We start from the raw sequence: 15,733 nt of genomic DNA on the forward strand, positions 1-15,733 counted from the left end.
TATATCATCTTAAATTTATTAGTATTATATTAAACATTAGTTTATGTAAGCTTATTATTTGACTCTGTATAGGCTATAATAGATGGCATTGAATATTTAATAAGATAGCAACGGCAATAACACCTGGGAAATTGTTCAGGGAAGGATTCTATTCAGTTATTAAAAGATTTGCATACTTATTGCACTAATATTACTCCACAATCACAAACACTGGGTAATGCTAGACAAATCTGCAAGAGGTAGCAGTATTCCAGCACCTTAAAAACATTTTTCAATCCGCAAGATACTTCTAGATGTTTTCTGCAATAACAGAGCAGACAATTTCTAAGTGTTTATATCACTGGAACTTCACAGTATTAGTGAAATGTGTCATCCTTTATGCTGAATGTAATCAGATTATTTTATAAAGCAAATAGCAATTAAAAATAGATTACTAAGAACATACTGTATAAAATGCCTTATGGGTTATTAATTCTGCATGCATTGCCACATTCGATTGTCTCAAAAAACCTCCTGAAATATGTGTTCTTAACACACTTTTATTGAGAAGAACATTATGGGTAATAGAAGTTAAAAGATTTTCCCAAAGATGTACAAGTAAAAAAGGTCCTCAAATAAAGTTGTTTTGTTCAATGTTGTTTTGCTATAACGTAGATGAGAATAAACATTGGTTCCTGGACAGGGTTACCGTCTGTGTAGAGTCTGCATGTTCTCCCCATGTCTATATGGGTTTTCCCCAGGAACTCCTGTTTCTTCTCACATCCCCAAGATGTGCAAGTCTGGTTAATTGGCATTTCCCCACTGTGTGTCCCAATGTGAGTGAATGTGGTTATGCCCTGCCATGGAATAGCATCCTGTCCAGGGTTTGTTCCTGCATTGCATACTGAGTAAGAATAGGCTCTTGCCACCCGAGACTCTGAACTGGAATAATTGGGTAAACAATCATCTTACTTGTTTTTATTAATCTTTTTAAAAATGTATGTACACCTCACACTTATTTCAATGTTCAACGTTGTGTTTTAGTCTTCGTTTAGAAGTACAGTGATAATATTATGACCAGAAATATGCCATATGAACTTAAGTCTTGTTGTACCAATTGGCCTGTGGTAAAATTTGTTTAATTGTTCACCATTTTGCTTATAGTTTTAGTTTCCAATAATCTATTGACATTAAATGAGGACTTACTGTGTAAACAATAGCAAGGATCCTAAATCTTAGGTTATATCTAAGTTTAAATGGCTTGACGTCATGTCAGAATTGCCTTATTATGACCATGCTCTTATAAGTGTTTCATTTTTTTAAAACAGCACAAACTGAATTTTGCATGAGAATTATCATTAATAATTTTTTGGTACAGATGGGATCTCGCTATGTTGCCCAGGTTGACCTTGAAGTTCTGGGTTTAAATGGTCCTTCTGCCTCAGCGTCCAGTGTAGCTGGGACTATAACCATGTGTCACCACACCCAGGGCTGTAGGAAAAGTTGTTACATAAAGCAGTGTGTTATGAAAATAAGCCTTTATTTGGGCAACATAGAAAATGTAAACAAAAAAGAGTTGCTCAACATAAAACTTACTCAAGACACAATTTTACCTCTGACATGACATATTTCCATCCACTTCAGAAAAAAAAAAAAAAAAAAAAGTGTGTATCTTTTTATTCATTTATTTATTTTCTTTCCTTTTTTTTTTGAGATGGGCTGGAGTGCAATCACAGCTCACTGTACCTTTGAAGTCCTGAGCTAAAGTAATCATCGTTTCTCAGCCTCCTGAGTAGTTAGAACTAAGGCATGCACCATCGTGCCTGGCTAATTTTTAACACTTTTTTGTGGAGATGGAGTCTCGCTATGTTGCTCAGGCTGGTCTTAAACTTCTGACCACATACTATCCTCCCACCTCAACCCCCTAAATTACCTGGATTATTGGCTCAAGTACTTAGATGTATTAACCAGGATCTCAGAGAGCTTGATTTTGTAAGTTTGAATTAGCATGTAGTAACTGTAGTTGATTTCGATGCATGCATTTAATGAGAATCATTGCTTTAGACTATATGATATTTGAAACAAAAGAGCAATAGGACTACATGGCACAATATAAAGTCTATTGTGATATAATGACTTTAATATATTATAATTAAAATTATTATATTAAAAGCTAAAAATGATAAGACAATTGTTAGAAATCATATCAGGACAGCATAATGTACCATGAACATTATTTATGTGGACACATAATGTATCATGTATCCACAAGTGATTGATACAATAGCATGAACTGCCATTTTGCTACAATATTAATCAGTTAATACAGGTTTTTAGGTTTCAGTTAACTGGTTAATCATAAAATATTATATAAAATATTATCAAATTGTTGCATAAGTCATCTCCCTGTATTCTAAAATTTATGTTATTTTATGTTTCTAATCTCTGTTTTGCAGAAATCATGAAAATTTTAACTGGGTAACTGAAGAAGAATTGTCTCAAGGACTTGAATAAATGTTAATGTTCATAACAGTATGTTCTAAAAAGAAATTTAAGTAAAAACAGAAAAAAAACATATTTCGTTTTAAAAATATCTACCCATGCACATCATTCATCTCAAAAATCCATTTAATATAATCATCTAGTTATGTAAAGATATACCCAATAGCTACTTAAAACAGAAATATTCTATTTCATTATTAGAAATTATTATTTTAAAAGGTTGTTAAAAGATCAAAAGTATGCTTATTTCTAGTAACCAGAGAACACAGCAGAGTTGTGAAACCTTGGATTCCTGTTTGGTTTGGCAGGTAACTAGATTAACAAAAATATGAAGTTTTGAGTTTCAAAACACAATAGCATATTTAAAAAAACTACTTTCTGAGGGTCTGGCAATTGAGAGACCTTAGTAGCATAATCATTGGTCTTCACAATCACTGCCAGGTACTCTTTCAGACTAGCACGAATAACTGCAAAACACATCATCAATCCAGCTTTTTTTTTGCTGGACCTGGGCATATATAAACTGATTAGATTTAAAAATGAAATAATGAGAGTTTTTTCAGTTGTGTACAGAAGAGGTGATCCCTGAGACTCAAAATCTCTCAAAAGTCCCGTCTTTCACTTCAGAATCTGAGTTAATTTGCACAGGAATATACTTCTGTGTTTTAATAAACACATGTAATTTTTCTGTTTTCATCTTGCAAGTAATGACAGTTTTGTCCTCAAACCAATCTTGTTTTTTATAGATTTTATCCTGATATATAATGAAGAGGCAATTGCAAGATCTGTGTAGAAATTCTTCCTCTAATTTATACTACCTTTGCAATCTGATATGAAAGTACCAGAACCATGTAAATTGACCTCACCAAGAAAATTATTACATAAAACAGTGATTCATGGAAATAAGACTTGATTTTGGCAACATAGAAAGTATTAAAACTAAAAAGGAGTTGCCCGAGATAAAATTTACCCAAGTGACAATTTTACCTGTGACAAACATATTTCCATCCACTGCAGAAACAAATGTGTTTGGTTTTTTAAATTATATGTTTAACAGCAAAAAATAAATATAATAAATTGATTATCCCTCTCCAACAATAAACACAATTTTAAAATAGAAATAAAAACATCCTGCTTATATTTGCTATACTATTTCATGCATTAGGCTAAAATATATGCTTATTTTCATGCTTTCAGGATGTGTTTAACAAATTTCTTATACATTTTCCAATTGTTGTCAAACATTTTACTATCTTGAATATAATATTAAATAAACATTTCTACAAATAATTTGGACCTCAAAGCTTCATAAACGTCTATCCTTCAATATTTAGGCCTAAAATCTAATCTCCATCATCTATCAAATTCTAAATTTTAACTTATTATTGTTTACTCCTACTTTTTAATTATTACTTTGGTTAAAGGTACTTCATGATATTATTAAGTTCCTTACTAATAGTATATACGTTTGTATTACATTCATTTATTCATCAAAACTAACTGAGCTACTACGAAATAGAATTCAAATCATCCATATCATATCAAATAAATGATTATTGTAATACAAAGTACTATATTAGGTGTCATAAGCGATACAAAAACAAGTGCAACTGCCTCAGTAACCAAAACATTTGCAGTCTAATAGAGGAAAACAAGCCGTGTTATAAGAATAATTATAGTAAAAGGCTAAATAAAATACAATCCATTTTGGCACACACCTTCAACTCTATTTGCTGATTCTCATTTTCACTCTTTAGTTTGTTTTTAGATTGAATAATTATTTTCACAAATCAGCCTGAAGACAGAGTTTTTTGTTTGTTTGCTTTCTTTCTGTGAATCATCAACACTATCCAATTGAATATACCTGTTGTGTTTGGTTTACAGAGGCTAAACATCATGTAATAGTTTTTACACATTTTGTTCATAGGTTACTGGGTGCTTTAAGGCAAAAACCGAATGAGTTTCCAATAGTCAGTACAAAACTACAAGAAATACAGACACAAAGTGCCTGGGGTTATCCTCAAATGAAGTTAGATTTGAATTGCATTCAATATCCTTTATTACAATGTGTAGATGCTCAAAGCAAATACAATTGTTTCTCTTTGCCTCTGTGACTTGAGTTCATAGTGTTGTGTTTAAATATAACTTTTGTAATGTCTACTTCACTGAAGAAACTTTAAAAAAATTAACTCATAATGATTTTCTGTAATAACCTATGGTGCTTGGCTTGTAGGGTAAAACAGCAAACTCAATTTAATACCTACTGAATAATAACATTTTCCAAATGAGATTCCACTCATAAAGCACTTAAATTTTTAAAGTTAAAACATATTATATTGACATTAAATTTAAAAAGAATAAACAAGTTAGAGAAGAAATAATTTTAAAATACTTCAGAGAATAAACTGCTTCCAAGTATAAAAGTACCAAAGAGGCTATACACTGGTATGCTCATTATAAATAAAAACATACATTCATGTCATATCTTAGGTCATTGCTACGTATTTAAAATAATTTCTTATCATTATAGTAGGCAATCATTTTCCAAATAGCATCAAGAATCCTTATTTTGAAACAAGAATCAGCTCATGTAGTTCTCCTGATCAGATCTCTTCTCACTTTAGAATAAGATGCATTCTTCATTTTAGCTTTCAGACCTTTATCTGATCTGGCTCTAGATTATTGTTTGACCTAGTTTTTACTATTCTTCTCATTGGTCATTCAATTCAATTTCAGGCAAAGTGATTTTTTGCTCTTTTTGGAATACACTAGCCTTGTGATATCATCAGAGCCTGTACACTTCCTCTTCTTGAAATGTTCTTCCCCAAATTTACATATAGTTTATTTTCTCTCTTTGTTCAGGGCTCAATGTAATTGTAGATTTTTCTCTACCTTGATTATGTCTTACCCCTCATTTGACTGGTTTTCCTTCATACCAATTATTTGTATTCTAAAATATTTTATATATTTCTGTTGACTTGTCCACTGAGTTCCTTCGTCTAAAATGTAGCTTCACGAGGGCAGAGATTTTGTTATAATTGTATACTACTGCATCATTAGAACTGACAGCAATGCCTGAACAGAGTAGTTACTCATGAATCATTAGCTAAAATAAGTTAATGAATGAGAACAGGCAGGTAAAAAGCCAGGAAGGAAAGGAGGATATGATATTAAATTGAACGAGGGATTAAATGAAGATAAATCTGCAGAAACTAGCATAGGTCATGCAACATGCTTAATAAAGTATGTTTGTCTCTTTTTGTTATGTAATCCAAAACCTGGTCAACCATAAAATTTGCTTTTTACTCACTTTCTCTTCCTTCCCAGTTTAGTGCAGCATAAAATTAGTTATTGATTTTATTTCTTATGCTCTGCCTCTATTAGTGAAAGAATCTTCTGTTATCATATTTCCGTCCAAAGTTCAGTAGAAACTTTTTACACTCTTACAGTCTATTTGAAATCCTTATATAATAAACATACCAGAACTTGTTTATCACAGTACTATTCACAGTAGTAAAGACACTGAATCAACCTAAGTGTCCACCAATAGATGATTTGATGAAGAAAATGTGAGATGGTACCATCTCACTCCAGTTAGAATGGCGATCATTAAAAAATCAGGAAACAACAGATACTGGAGAGGATGTGGAGCAACAGGAATACTTTTACACTGTTGGTGGGAGTGTAAATTAGTTTAATCATTGTGGAAGACAGTGTGGCGATTCTTCAAGGATCTAGAACTAGAAATATCATTTGACCCAGCAATCCCATTACTGGGTATATACCCAAAGGATTATAAATCTTCCTACTATAAAGACACGTGCACACATATATTTATTGAAGCACTGTTCACAATAGCAAAGACTTGGAACCAACCCAAATGCCCACCAATGATAGACTGGATAAAGAAAATGGAGCACATATACATCATGGAACACTATGCAGCCATAGAAAAGGATGAGTTCATGTCCTTTGCAGGGACATGAATGAAAGTGGAAACCATCATTCTCAGCAAGCTAGCACAAGAACAGAAAACCAAACACTGCATGTTCGCACTCATAAGTGGGAACTGAACAATGAGAATAAATGAACACAAGTGGAACATCACACACCGTGGCTGTTGGAGGGTGGGGGACTAGGGGAGGGATAGCATCAGGAGAAAGACCCAATGTAGATGACAGGTTGATGGGTGCAGCAAACCACTATGGCATGTGTATACCTATGTAACAAACCTGCACGTTCTGCACATGTACCCCAGAACTTAAAGTATAATGAAAAATATTTCTGTCTAAAAAAAAAAGAAAATACAACGATATACACAATGGAATACACTTCAGCCTTTAAAAATAATATACTCATGAAACTCATGTATTTTGGGGCAATTTGGATGGAACTGGAGGACATTATCTTAGATGAAACTCAGACACAGAAAGACAGATACTGCGTGTTCTCATTTATAAATGGGAGATAATTAATGTGTTCACATTGACATAGAGTGTGGAATGATAGAGACTTGGACATGAAGACTTGGAAGGGTTTGGGGAGAGTGAGAAGGGAGTAAATGACAAGAAATTACTTAATGAGTACAAGGTATGCTTTTCAGGTGATGAATACGCTTAACATCCTGACTTCACTATGCAACCTATGGATGTAACAAAATTACAATTACACTCCATAAATTTATAGAAATAAAGTAAAATAAATTACATTTTAATAGAGACACTATCAGAGAAATATACCAAAATGACTGGACTGAATTGGAAATGGAAAAGGTAGAAATCTCATATTCTCTTCAGAGACTATTGCAAATTTGTAAGTATGTACACTAATCATATCAGATGCCAGTTTTAAGTACATATCTTCCTCCACTGTGTAGATTTCTTTCAATGCGGAAAAATTTCAGAACATATGTAATCAATACAAAGTCATTCCCAGTAATTTATTTTCATTCCATGCTACGTTACTTAGGTTTACATTTACTACTTTAGAAAATATTCTGTACAAAAACTTTTCTTTCTTATAGTGAATTAAATCTCCAACTGCTTTTGTTTTTATTTTAAGAAAGTAAATATTATGAAATAAATGTTTGCAATGTTTTTGCTTAATAAAGTATTTCTAGATTTATTTTAATTCATAGTTACGTTGGTTTCTTTACTGATGTTCAAACACAGACTTTTAAAAAGTCATATTTTTTCAAAATGTGTGATTATTTACTTTCTAGTTCAATTTAAAAAGCATTTACCATAAAAATGGCAGCATCTTTTTGTACAGATGCTACCTCTGAATCTAAGCCTCTCTGCAACTGGCAACAGGAAGCTCTAATGCACTTCATCCCTAATAGTTATAAAATATGCAATCATCTGAAATCGCATACTGATTTCGACTTCTTTTCTAACTATGGTTATATGTAAATATTTCACTTTCAAAAATAGATCTTTGCCTTTTTATTTAGTTTTTTTTTTTTTCTCCTTGGCTTAGAAATAGTTTTTATGAAATATTCAAATACAAACATAGTCTCTAAAAGCAAAGTATGGTTCTTTGTTAGCCAAAACACTTTCCCCTAAGCATTTCATTAGTTATACAAGTGACAAATGTTTTTCTGAATGGCAGTTTACCTAAAGTGTTTCAAAATTAGGTGACCATTTGTGCTTTCCAAACCATACAGAACTTCACATTTATTCCTGGGTAAATCATTCATTTCCTGCTTCATCAAGATCAGATGAAATGATATCCGTATGAGATAATTAATTCCTCTGCTATCTATTTTATTATACTTAGTTACTCATCAAAAATAAATATCTGCTATAACAAGTGAAATATATAACAGTGTAGAAGACAACAAGTGTATGTGTTTGCAGTATGTGTAATAGAGTTAAATATATCTAAATACAGTATGTCTGTATTAAGGCAATGAACATCAATTTTAGCTAATCACCCTCATTAAAGCAAAGGGTACTACCATATGTGACATAGTTATCACTGACTGATACATCTGGTAGCTGAGGTAGCTGACAGGGAAGAGTTTGTGATAGTGAAATTTGTAGAACTAAGATAAAATTACCAAACACGTAGGCATTATTAAACAAATTCTCACCAATTACTTCAAAAAATGTTGTAACTTCTATTTAATATTTCTTATTTTTAATCTTAAAAACTCTAAATTGAGTAGAATTTGAAATAGCAGTAAATTTCAGGTTAATGGAAATAAAATCATGCTTGTTATTATTGTTCAATTTCTTTATTAAGTCTGAAGAAACATTTAATTGAATATGACATCTAAGAGTGAGGGACAAAAGCTTTTTAAATTTTCTTTTCACTCCTTTCTTTGAAAGCTTTGACACAAAAATCATTTGACACCAGTGATTTTTTTTCTTTCTTTCTTTTTTTTTTTTGGAAACAGGATCTTACTATGTTGCCCAGGCTAAAGTGCGTTGTGCTCATGCAATCCTCCCATCTCAGCCTCCTGAGTAGCTGGGACTACAGGCACATGCCGCCATGCCCAGCTAATTTTTGTATCTTTAGTGAAACAAAGTTTTGCCACATTGCCCAGGCTGGTCTCCAACTCGTGGGCTGAAGTGATATGCCCACCTTGGCCTCCCAGTGTGTTGGGATTACAGGAGTGAACCACTGTACCCAGCTGACGCAAATGGTTTCTATTATTCATATCTAGCAGTTATTCTTCCATCAGATAGCCGTCTATGTCAAAATAAAGATTATTAGTTACTGAAAGACTGAAAAATCAAAAACCATCTTTATGGTGCTGTACAACAAGTGTTCTCTTTTAATATTTGACTCAGTAAAAGTTTTTTAAGAAAAATAAGTTTGTGTTTTTATTTGTGTATACTCTCTAGTGCTTACATTTATCAGGATAGAACTTTTCTAAACTAGGTCAGTCTTTTTCCCATATCTATGATTGAATACTTCAGTTAAATAAAGCAATGGTAGATAGCAAACTATGGTATAATTGGCATTTTGGGCACTTGTTGCAATTAATTGCCAAAAAAAGCATATCTCACCGCAATTGATCTCTCATTTTTCCACTCTAGTTTATTTCCCTTCACTTTTTTCTTGGCTTCTGCAAAAGTATTTGTTTTTCCTTTTTCTTTCTTCTTAAAAAAAAAAAAAAAAAAAGGAAGAGATTTATTCTAAGCCAAATATGAGTGACCATAGCCAGTGACACAGCCCTCAGGAGGTCCTGAGAACGTGTGCCCAAGGTCATCGGGATGCAGCTTGCTTTTATACATTTTAGAGAGGCATGCGACATCAATCAAATACACTTAAGAAATACATGGGATTGATCCAGAAAGGTGGGACAACTCAAAGCAGAGGGAGTGGGGGTGGGAGAGGTTGGGAGTAGCAGAGGGGGGTTGGGGGATGGGTGGGTATTGGAGTTTGGGGGTTGATTCCAGGCTATAGGTGAATTTAAACTTTTTTTTGTTGATAATTGGTTAAGTTTGTTTCAAGACCTGGGATTGATAGAAAGGGAATGTTCAGGTTAAGATAGAAGATTGTGGAGACCAAGGTTCTTTTGAAGTCTTATAGTGGTTGCCCTTAGAGAAAATAAATGACAAATGTTTACTATTCAGATTTTTAAAAGGTACTAGACTTTTAGTTAATCTCTTTAGGACTGGGAGGGCCATTTTTTTCATATTATAATTTATTTCCTTCATGTCTGTAACAAAGATAAGAAGCACTATAAAGTATCTTCCCAGTTTCTGCTAACAGCATCACTGGATTTCCTGGCCCCTGGCTTGGCATATGTTTGGGGTTAGTCTTCTTTCATATGCTCACAAATTTCTTCTCCCACTGTTAATTTGTATGCCATAAGATGGTTGTTTTGTTCCTCAGTACATTTATGTCAGATGTAAGTGTTACTGTAGTAAACAACTGTTGTGTAAAACAATGATAAATTAGTATGAAAGTAAAAAATCAGAAAACAAAACAGAATGTAAATAATTGATAAAGACAAGTTGTGAAAAAATGTCAGTTGGATTTAAGAGTCAGACATCTGTAAGAGGTCTATTCGAGGGGGTAGGTGTGCTGGCATTTACACACATATTACTTCTGTGTCTCTTCAACTTATTGGTTCATTTCAAAAAACCAAAGCTAAAAATCATAAAATATTCTTTATGTAAAAACAAACAATGTTCAATGAATCCATAGGTAAATACCTAAGACCTCTGTCAGATAGTTGACAAGTATATTTGCATGTATGTTTTCCAAGTTAAAAGAAAATTTGTGGATGGGCACTGTGACTCACGCCTGCAATCCCAGCATTTTGGGAGGCCAAGACAGGTGGATCACCTGAAGTCAGGAGTTCAAGACCAGCCTGGCCAAGACAGTAAAACCCCATCTGTACTAAATATACAAAAAAATAGCTGAGGGTGGTGGCTGGCACCTGTAATCCCAGCTACTCAGTAGGCTGAGGCAGGAGAATCGCTTGAACTTGGGAGGCAGAGGTTGCAATAAGCTGAGATTGAGTCACTGCACTACAGCTTGGGAAACAAGAGCAAAACTCTGTCTCAAAAAAAAAAAAAAAAAAAAGAAAAGAAAAGAAAAGAAAGAAAGAAAAGGAAAGAAAAAAGAAAATTTGTAGGAGATGGATAAGTAATTTATTTTAGAAACAATCATTTTATGTAGAATGATTTGTGCTAAAACAGCATTTATCTTCTATCATATACTGATATCTTGAAAATTTTATAAGGTTTCTTGTCACATTCAGTATTTAAAAAATAGGGTTGATTCTAAGTTTTGAGTTTATCATGCATTTGAATATTAGAGATATTATCTCTTGTTAATTTCTAAGCTTTGCTGTATTCCAAGCTCAGTCTTGCCTTATCCTTAGTAATGGCAATGAAGTGTGGGGATAGAATGTTCACTATTTTTTTATGTGCTGTTAAATTTTCATACCTCATGTGCTATCTTGAAGTCTTATAGTATAGGAATGAGTGGGAGAGAGCAGCATAAAACTATTACCCAACTTATGTAGTTTTCACTGGGCAACAGTATCCTCTGAATGGTGAAATGGCTACTTTTTATTTATTTATTTTTCTTTCATGGGGCAAATACTTGAAAACTGCACGACTGGAAACTGCAACTATAGTCCATGTTTCAACACAGTCCATGTTTCTTTGAGTTGGCCACTTACTGTTTACTCTCATCTCCTTAGGTTCAGCAGTAAAGACATGTAAGATTTCTTCTGTTAGGATCATCTAGCCATTCCAAACACTTCTCTTAGATTTGATCCTTTCAAGAAAAACCAACCCAACAAAAATCTAATAAATCACAGTGATCTAGCTGCCACATTTGGTGTTCTCATCTGATCAAACCACATTTTATGTATACATTCTATTCTTAATCCAACCCAGTCTGTTTGCCTAAGTCATTCCAGACAAACTTCCTCTTTGAAGGTTTTAAAGGCATAAGTTAGATATCAATTCTTCAGTTGCCCCAGAGGCACATCACATTCTTTGAGTGCTTTATTATAGTCCCTTTCATTTAGCAATCAGTGAGGCAAACACACGGGCATCATGATCCCCTCTTTAGGAGCTCTGTACAAAATTCCCTTTGAAAATATAAGTTTTGGAAATGAGTGATGAGCAAAGGGGTTTCATTAGCATTATCACAGTCTCTTGATATATCTGCTTGATAATGCAGCACCTATTATTGGGGCCATTAGGACCTTGACTGAAATTCTGGTAAAGGTAAAGAAGCCACATTTAATATTCAGTTAATTTAATGTTTGTTGTTGTTGTTTTGTTTGTTTTTTGTTTTGTTTCATTTTGTTTTGTTTTGAGATGTTGTCCCACTCTGTCATCCAGGCTGGAGTGCAGTGGTGTAATCTTGGCTCACTGCAACCTCCACCTCCACCTCCCGGGTTCAAGCAATTCTCTGCCTCAGCCTGGGATTACAGGAATCTGCCACCATGCCCACCTAATTTTTGTATTTTTAGTAGAGACAGGGTTTCATCATCTTGGTCAGGCCGGTATTACATGCCTAACCTCGTGATCCACCCGCCTCAATCTCTCAAAGTGCTGGGATTACAGGCATGAACCACTGTGCCTGGGTTCAATATTGTTTTTAATAACTTCTGCTTTACTTGCAGTTAATCCTATCAGGCCGTCTACCATATCCAGTTGTGTCATCAAGAAGATCTGTACAGTGATAAGTAATACATGGCTCCCAGGGCTAAACATATTCCTGACACTTATATAAACAGTTTGTCAGAAATTTGACAATATTTTATAATTAAACAATATGTTATTTTACAAGAAAAGATATGGTATCACAATACTCTGAGCAAAGAGGTAATTTGCTTCTCAAACTTCCTAGATAATGAAGTAGTCTTAAAATATTTAACTCAGTATTGGTAATAGTTTCAGTATGAGGAAGTGTCGTGAATAGCCTTTTTAATGCTGATGTCATAAGGTTGTGTTACAACCACAGACTTCAGATTAAAGATGCATTATTTTTAAAATTTTTAATTTTGTTCTAAAACATAAAATTATATAAATACACATGTATCATAAACTATATGTGTGTAATATACATATACATATATATATGTGTGTGTATATATATACACACACACACACACAGAGAGAAGGAGAGAGAGACAGAGACAAAGAGAGTCATAAATCCTGAATTTGTTGTTGTCAATGGTGTTTGATAGCATCACCTTGTAACTCAATAGGATATATCTGTACAAAGCTAAAATTAATTTATTTTTGCCATACAAGGCAAGTATATCTTGGTGATGTCTATAGACAAAATAAATTACCCTCTAAAGAACTGTTTATAAATAAATAATTGATATCTGAAAACTCAGGAAAAGTTCCACTATCATTTTATTTACCATATTGCATTGAAATTATATGTTTATGCTTCTCTTGCTTCTACCTCTTTGTGAATTCAAGGTTAGAAAAGGAGAAATTTTTATCTTAGCATTCCCAGGACCAATCACAATATCTAATACTTAGAGTATGCAATAAATGTTGGTTGAACTGAAATAAATCTGATATAAAACAAATAATGCTTTAGGGAAGTAATCTTTCATTTGAGATTATTTTCTCAGAAAAATTAATATGACCAGATTGTCATCCTATGCAAACATTAGTATGCCTTACTAAGTTATATAGCTTATAAGACTTTTTTTAGGGGTGTTTCTACCTATAGATTCCAGGCACTAACAAATCTGTAGAAATTAATAAATTTAATGCATTTTTATCAAGTTGACTAATATAGCATGAACATTTTTCAATTGGCTTCACAAATCATTTATTGTTAAATGTTATTCTTATAGCTGTATTAGAGAGAAAAAAGCTAGAGGTGGCAAGGTGATAAATGGATCAACTGGAAATCCACAAGTTTTGGTTTGAAACTCTTCAGAAAATTGAATGAAGAGTCACATCCTTCTCAAAACTGAATTAGTAAAAGTAATGTACATATCAATAAACAAACCTCTCTAATAAAAAAAACATTAAAAATAGAGTCAACATATATTTTTCTGGAATATAAAATTGGGGAACTAGAATAATTCAACTTGAATAAGTGTAATTAATTCATTTTATGCAAAATATTACCCAGAGTTTGAGTATTTTTCTATTTATTCTATTGGGGCAAAAAAAAAAAAAAAAAAAAAAAAAAAAAAAAAAAGAAATACCACTGTGCTGCGAATATACAGAAAAGTTAATCTAATTTTTAAAGTTGTATTTATTATACCTTTATAACCATGAGATAATATATTTGCTATTTTAATGAGAATTAAATGTTTATGATTTATACGAAAATGGCTGACACAGCCTACTATGCCCATAAAAGTTGAATGGTTATTTTTAGCTTATATATAACTACACAGGTTAATAGATATATCTCTACTTATAAGAAATGAATAACTTTATTAATTCTACCAACATATAACATTCTCCCTCTCAGAGAGTAACATGCAATCGTTTCCTAACCTTATTTTATTGTGCTATATTTTGAATATAATAAACGTGTCAAAAATGTAGTTTCATACTTTTTAGAAACTGATGTATTTACCTAACTACACTAAATGTAGAAAATACTATTGTGCTTATTCAAACTTCTCTTCTTCAGAGGCAAGCTTTTATAATTTATCTTGTTTGTTTGTTTGTTCTAAGACAGAGTCTTACTCTGTTGCCCAGGCTAGAGTGCAGTGGTACAATGTGAGCTCACTGCAACCTCCACCTCCTGGGTTCAAGTGATTCTCCTGCCTCAGCGTACCAAATAACTTGGATTAAATCCTTATAATTTCTATCATGATTGATTAGTTTTGTTCATCTTCAAATTCCAATAATTAGAATTCCTACAGGATGTGTGTGTGTGAGTGCGTATCTGGTATATTTTGTTTAGCAAAAATATGTATTGGAGATTTAGCCAAATATTTGTCTGTATCATTTATTTTTCTTCATATTTCTGAGTTGCCTATATTTGTCAGAGTTTGCTTATTCTTACTCTGTTAGTGAATATTCAGATTGCTTTCAGAATTAGCTTTCACAAATAAAGCACTTAGGTGCGTTCTCAAACAGGTCTTTGTGTAAGTATGTGCTTTTATTTTTGTTGGGTACATTTCTAGAATTGAAATTGCTGTGCTATAGGATAGATGTACGTTGGCTTTATTGAGAAGTGAATTATTTTTCAAAGTAGTTGTTCCATTTTTGTTGTTGTTGTTTGTTTGTTTGTTTTGAGACAGAGTCTTGCTCTGTCGCCCAGCCTGGAGTGCAGTGGTGTGATCTGGGCTCACTGCAAGCTCCACCTCTCGGGTTCGCACCATTCTCCTGCCTCAGCCTCCAGCTGGGACTACAGGCGCCAGCCACCACGCCCGGCTAATTTTTTGTATTTTTAGTGGAGACTGAGTTTCACTGTGTTAGCCAGGATGGTCTAGATCTCCTGACCCGTGATCCGCCCGCCTGGATCCCCCAAAGTGCTGGGATTCCAGGCGTGAGCCACTGCACCCTACCGATTGTTCTATTTTACACTCTCACAAAAATAGACACAATTTCTAGTTTCCCCACATATTTGTCAATATTAGTATTATCATTTTAAATGTTAGTCCTTCCGATTTCAATGCATTTTGGTTGCATTTCCCCTTACCTAATAATATTGAGCATCTTTTCACATTCTTTTAAGCCACTTGTATCTCTTATTTTATGAAACACCTGTTCAAGATTCTTATAACTATTTAGTGGATCTCAAGATTACTTTGTGCAGTTTGAACATGCAATTTTTT

Source organism: Macaca mulatta, chromosome 5 (genome assembly GCF_049350105.2).
Source record: "Macaca mulatta isolate MMU2019108-1 chromosome 5, T2T-MMU8v2.0, whole genome shotgun sequence".
Classification (NCBI taxonomy): Eukaryota; Metazoa; Chordata; class Mammalia; order Primates; family Cercopithecidae; genus Macaca; species Macaca mulatta.